General features: G+C 37.4%; 1 long non-coding RNA gene across 1 annotated transcript; it reads right to left on the reverse strand.

Moving 5' to 3' along the window:
• Positions 1 to 1168: 1168 nt before the first annotated feature.
• LOC130612341 (uncharacterized) lies at positions 1169 to 6076 on the reverse strand. The gene is made up of 2 exons (XR_008975440.1): positions 5685 to 6076; positions 1169 to 1221 (listed from the first exon to the last, which is right to left on the reverse strand). It is a non-coding gene; the product is annotated as an uncharacterized LOC130612341 (long non-coding RNA).
• Positions 6077 to 6984: the final 908 nt, after the last annotated feature.

Raw genomic sequence — 6984 nt, forward strand, 5'->3', positions numbered from 1 at the left:
AGACTACAAGTCTCACGCGTTTTAGTGGTGAAAAAATAATTTAAAAAATCGTTCGGGAAATGAGTTTACTCCCTGGGTACTTTCTTTGTATACTTTTCACTACACGGGCCAAGTCCGGGACTTACGGGAAGTCGCGGGTTTTCGTTTGCCGGCGATTAAACTTCTTTAATTCAGCGTCTCATCAAAAATGAAAACATTTTTAAAAACTACAAGTCTCATGGGCTTTAGTGGTGAAATAATAATTTATAAAATCGTTCGGGAAATGAGTTTACACCCTGGGTACTTTCTTTGTATACTTTTGACTATACGGGCCGAGACCGGGATTTACGGGAAATCGTAGGTTTTCGTTTGCCGGTGATTAAACTTCTTTTATTCAGCGTCTCATCAAAAATGAAAACATTTTTGAAAACTACAAGTCTCATGCGTTTTAGTGGTGAAAAGATAATTTAAAAAATCGTTTTGGAAATGAGTTTACTCACAGGGTTCTTTCTTTGTATACATTCGACTATACGGGCCAAGCCCGGGATTTACGGGAAATCGCGGGTTTTCGTTTGCCGACGATTAAACCACTTTCATTAAGCGTCTCATCAAAAATGAAAACATTTCTGAAAACTACAAATCTCACGCGTTTTAGTGCTGAAAAAATAATTTAAAAAATCGTTCGGGAAATGAGTTTACTCCCTGGGTACTTTCTTTGTATACTTTTCACTACACGGGCCAAGTCCGGGACTTACGGGAAGTCGCGGGTTTTCGTTTGCCGGCGATTAAACTTCTTTATTTCAGCGTCTCATCAAAAATGAAAACATTTTTAAAAACTACAAGTCTCATGGGCTTTAGTGGTGAAATAATAATTTATAAAATCGTTCGGGAAATGAGTTTACACCCTGGGTACTTTCTTTGTATACTTTTGACTATACGGGCCGAGACCGGGATTTACGGGAAATCGTAGGTTTTCGTTTGCCGGCGATTAAACTTCTTTTATTCAGCGTCTCATCAAAAATGAAAACATTTTTGAAAACTAAAAGTCTCATGCGTTTTAGTGGTGAAAAAAAAATTTAAAAAGTCGTTCGGGAAATGAGTTTACTCCCTGGGTACTTTCTTTGTATACTTTTGATTATACGGGCCGAGTCCGGGGTTTACGGGAAATGGCGGGTTTTCGTTTGCCGGCGATTAAACTTCTTTTATTCAGCGTCTCATCAAAAATGAAAACATTTTTGAAAACTACAAGTCTCATGCGTTTTAGTGGTGAAAAGATAATTTAAAAAATCGTTTTGGGAAATGAGTTTACTCCCTGGCTACTTTCTTTGTATACTTTTGACTATACGGGCCGAGTCCGGGATTTACGGGAAATCGCAGGTTTTCGTTAGCCGGCGATTAAACTTCTTTTATTCAGCGTCTCATCAAAAATGAAAACATTTTTGAAAACTACAAGTCTCATGCGTTTTAGTGGTGAAAAGAAAATTTAAAAAATCGTTTTGGAAATGAGTTTACTCACAGGGTTCTTTCTTTGTATACATTCGACTATACGGGCCAAGCCCGGGATTTACGGTAAATCGCGGGTTTTTGTTTGCCGGCGATTAAACCACTTTCATTAAGCGTCTCATCAAAAATGAAAACATTTCTGAAAACTACAAATCTCACGCGTTTTAGTAGTGAAAAAATAATTTAAAAAATCGTTCGGGAAATGAGTTTACTCCCTGGGTACTTTCTTTGTATACTTTTGATTATACGGGCCGAATCCGGGGTTTACGGGAAATGGCGGGTTTTCGTTTGCCGGCGATTAAACTTCTTTTATTCAGCGGCTCATCAAAAATGAAAACATTTTTAAAAACTACAAGTCTCATGGGCTTTAGTGGTCAAATAATAATTTAAAAAATCGTTTGGGAAATGAGTTTACTTCCTGGGTACTTTCTTTGTATTCTTTTGACTATACGGGCCGAGTCCGGGATTTACGGGAAATCGCAGGTTTTCGTTAGCCGGCGATTAAACTTCTTTTATTCAGCGTCTCATCAAAAATGAAAACATTTTTGAAAACTACAAGTCTCATGCGTTTTAGTGGTGAAAAAAAAAATTAAAAAATCGTTCGGGAAATGAGTTTAACCTCTGGGTACTTTCTTTGTATACATTCGACTACAATGGCCAAGCCCGGGATTTAGGGGAAATCGCTGGTTTTCGTTTGCCGGCGATTGAGCCTCTTTCATTAAGCGTCTCATCAAAAATAAAAACGTTTTTGAAAACTACAAGTCTTATGCATTTTAGTGGTGAAAAAATAATTTAAAAAATCGTTCGGAAAATGAGTTTACTCCCTGGGTACTTTCTTTGTATACTTTTGACAATACGCGCCGAGTCCGGGATTTACGAAAAATCGCGGGTTTTCGTTTGCCGGCGATTAAACTTCTTTTATTCAGCGTCCCATCAAAAATGAAAACATTTTTGGAAACTACAAGTCTCATGCGTTTTAGTGGTGAAAAAATATTACAAAAAATCGTTCGGGAAATGCGTTTACTCCCTGGGTACTTTCTTTGTATACTTTTGACTATACGGGCCAAGCCCGGGATTTACGGGAAATGGCGGGTTTTCGTTTGCCGGCGATTAAACTTGTTTTATTCAGTGTATCATCAAAAATGAAAACATTTTTGAAAACTACAAGTCTCATGCGTTTTAGTGGTGAAAAGATAATTTAAAAAATCGTTTTGGAAATGAGTTTACTCACAGGGTTCTTTCTTTGTATACATTCGACTATTCGGGCCAAGTCCGGGATTTACGGGAAATCGCAGGCTTTTGTTTGCCGGCGATTAAACCACTTTCATTAAACGTCTCATCAAAAACGAAAACATTTCTAAAAACTACAAGTCTCATGCGTTTTAGTGGTGAAAAAATAATTTAAAAAATCGTTCGGGAAATGAGTTTACTCCCTGGGTACTTTCTTTGTATACTTTTGACTATACGGGCCAAGCCCGGGATTTACGGGAAATGGCGGGTTTTCGTTTGCCGGCGATTAAACTTGTTTTATTCAGTGTATCATCAAAAATGAAAACATTTTTGAAAACTACAAGTCTCATGCGTTTTAGTGGTGAAAAGATAATTTAAAAAATCGTTTTGGAAATGAGTTTACTCACAGGGTACTTTCTTTGTATACATTCGACTATACGGGCCAAGTCCGGGATTTACGGGAAATCGCGGGCTTTTGTTTGCCGGCGATTAAACCACTTTCATTAAACGTCTCATCAAAAACGAAAACATTTCTAAAAACTACAAGTCTCATGCGTTTTAGTGGTGAAAAGATAATTTAAAAAATCGTTTTGGGAAATGAGTTTACTCCCTGGGTACTTTCTTTGTATACTTTTGACTATACGCGCCGAGTCCGGGATTTACGGGAAATCGCAGGTTTTCGTTAGCCGGCGATTAAACTTCTTTTATTCAGCGTCTCATCAAAAATGAAAACATTTTTGAAAACTACAAGTCTCATGCGTTTTAGTAGTGAAAAGATAATTTAAAAAATCGTTTTGGAAATGAGTTTACTCACAGGGTTCTTTCTTTGTATACATTCGACCATACGGGCCAAGTCCGGGATTTACGGGAAATCGCGGGCTTTTGTTTGCCGGCGATTAAACCACTTTCATTAAACGTCTCATCAAAAACGAAAACATTTCTAAAAACTACAAGTCTCATGCGTTTTAGTGGTGAAAAAATAATTTAAAAAATCGTTCGGGAAATGAGTTTACTCCCTGGGTACTTTCTTTGTATACTTTTGACTATACGGGCCGAGTCCGGGATTTAGGGAAGTCGCGGGTTTTCGTTTGCCGGCGATTAAACTTCTTTTATTCAGCGTCTCATCAAAAATGAAAACATTTTTAAAAACTACAAATCTCATGGGCTTAAGTGGTGAAAAAATAATTTAAAAAATCGTTTGGGAAATGAGTTTACACCCTGGGTACTTTCTTTGTATACTTTTGACTATGCGGGCCGTGTCCAGGATTTACGGGAAATCGCAGGTTTTCGTTTGCCGGCGATTAAACTTCTTTTATTCAGCGTCTCATAAAAAATGAAAACATTTTTGAAAACTACAAGTCTCATGCGTTTTAGTGGTAAAAAAATAATTAAAAAATCGTTCGGGAAATGAGTTTACTCCCTGGGTACTTTCTTTGTATACTTTTGATTATACGGGCCGAGTCCGGGTTTACGGGAAATGGCGGGTTTTCGTTTGCCGGCGATTAAACTTCTTTTATTCAGCGTGTCAACAAAAATGAAAACATTTTTAAAAACTACAAGTCTCATGCGTTTTAGTGGTAAAAAGATAATTTAAAAAATCGTTTTGGAAATGACTTTACTCACAGGGTACTTTCTTTGTATACATTCCACTATACGGGCCAAGCCCGGGATTTACGGGAAATCGCGGGTTTTCGTTTGCCGGCGATTAAACCACTTTCATTAAGCGTCTCATCAAAAATGAAAACATTTCTGAAAACTACAAGTCTCACGCGTTTTAGTGGTGAAAAATAATTTAAAAAATCGTTCGGGAAATGAGTTTACTCCCTGGTTACTTTCTTTGTATACTTTTCACTACACGGGCCAAGTCCGGGACTTACGGGAAGTCGCAGGTTTTCGTTTGCCGGCGATTAAACTCCTTTAATTCAGCGTCTCATCAAAAATGAAAACATTTTTAAAAACTACAAGTCTCATGGGCTTTAGTGGTGAAATAATAATTTATAAAATCGTTCGGGAAATGAGTTTACACCCTGGGTACTTTCTTTGTATACTTTTGACTATACGGGCCGAGACCGGGATTTACGGGAAATCGCAGGTTTTCGTTTGCCGGCGATTAAACTTCTTTTATTCAGCGTCTCATCAAAAATGAAAACATTTTTGAAAACTACAAGTCTCATGCGTTTTAGTGGTAAAAAAATAATTAAAAAATCGTTCGGGAAATGAGTTTACTCCCTGGGTACTTTCTTTGTATACTTTTGATTATACGGGCCGAGTCCGGGTTTACGGGAAATGGCGGGTTTTCGTTTGCCGGCGATTAAACTTCTTTTATTCAGCGTGTCAACAAAAATGAAAACATTTTTAAAAACTACAAGTCTCATGCGTTTTAGTGGTAAAAAGATAATTTAAAAAATCGTTTTGGAAATGAGTTTACTCACAGGGTACTTTCTTTGTATACATTCCACTATACGGGCCAAGCCCGGGATTTACGGGAAATCGCGGGTTTTCGTTTGCCGGCGATTAAACCACTTTCATTAAGCGTCTCATCAAAAATGAAAACATTTCTGAAAACTACAAGTCTCATGCGTTTTAGTGGTGAAAAAATAATTTAAAAAATCGTTCGGGAAATGAGTTTACTCCCTGGTTACTTTCTTTGTATACTTTTCACTACACGGGCCAAGTCCGGGACTTACAAGAAGTCGCGGGTTTTCGTTTGCCGGCGATTAAACTCCTTTAATTCAGCGTCTCATCAAAAATGAAAACATTTTTAAAAACTACAAGTCTCATGGGCTTTAGTGGTGAAATAAAAATTTAAAAAATCGTTCGGGAAATGAGTTTACACCCTGGGTACTTTCTTTGTATACTTTTGACTATACGGGCCGAGACCGGGATTTACGGGAAATCGTAGGTTTTCGTTTGCCGGCGATTAAACTTCTTTTATTCAGCGTCTCATCAAAAATGAAAACATTTTTGAAAACTAAAAGTCTCATGCGTTTTAGTGGTGAAAAAATAATTTAAAAAATCGTTCGGGAAATGAGTTTACTCCCTGGGTACTTTCTTTGTATACTTTTGATTATACGGGCCGAGTCCGGGGTTTACGGGAAATGGCGGGTTTTCGTTTGCCGGCGATTAAACTTCTTTTATTCAGCGTCTCATCAAAAATGAAAACATTTTTAAAAACTACAAGTCTCATGGGCTTTAGTGGTCAAATAATAATTTAAAAAATCGTTTGGGAAATGAGTTTACTCCCTGGTTACTTTCTTTGTATTCTTTTGACTATACGGGCCGAGTCCGGGATTTACGGGAAATCGCAGGTTTTCGTTAGCCGGCGATTAAACTTCTTTTATTCAGCGTCTCATCAAAAATGAAAACATTTTTAAAAACTACAAGTCTCATGCGTTTTAGTGGTGGAAAGATAATTTAAAATATCGTTTTGGAAATGAGTTTACTCACAGGGTTCTTTCTTTGTATACATTCGACTATACGGGCCAAGCCCGGGATTTACGGTAAATTGCGGGTTTTTGTTTGCCGGCGATTAGACCACTTTCATTAAGCGTCTCATCAAAAATGAAAACATTTCTGAAAACTACAAATCTCACGCGTTTTAGTGGTGAAGAAATAATTTAAAAAATCGTTCGGGAAATGAGTTTACTCCCTGGGTACTTTCTTTGTATACTTTTGACTATACGGGCCGAGTCTGGGATTTACGGGAAATCGCGGGTTTTCGTTTGCCGGTGATTAAATTTCTTTTACTCAGCGTCTCATCAAAAATGAAAACATTTTTAAAAACTACAAGTGTCATGCGCTTTTGTGGTGAAATAATAATTTGAAAAATCGTTTTGGAAATGAGTTTACTCACAGGGCTCTTTCTTTGTATACATTCGACTATACGGGCCAAGCCCGGGATTTACGGTAAATCACGGGTTTTTGTTTGCCGGCGATTAAACCACTTTCATTAAGCGTCTCATCAAAAATGAAAACATTTCTAAAAACTACAAATCTCACGCGTTTTAGTGGTGAAAAAATAATTTAAAAAATCGTTCTGGAAATGAGTTTACTCCCTGGGTACTTTCTTTGTATACTTTTGACTATACAGGCCGAGTCCGGAATTTACGGGAAATCGCAGTTTTTCGTTTGCCGGCGTTTAAACTTCTTTTATTCAGCGTCTCATCAAAAATGAAAACAAGTTTGAAGACTACAAGTCTCATGCGTTTTAGTGGTGAAAAGATAATTTTGAAAAATCGTTGTGGAAATGAGTTTACTCACAGGGTACTTTCT

This window comes from Hydractinia symbiolongicarpus, chromosome 10, assembly GCF_029227915.1.
Source record: "Hydractinia symbiolongicarpus strain clone_291-10 chromosome 10, HSymV2.1, whole genome shotgun sequence".
Classification (NCBI taxonomy): domain Eukaryota; kingdom Metazoa; phylum Cnidaria; class Hydrozoa; order Anthoathecata; family Hydractiniidae; genus Hydractinia; species Hydractinia symbiolongicarpus.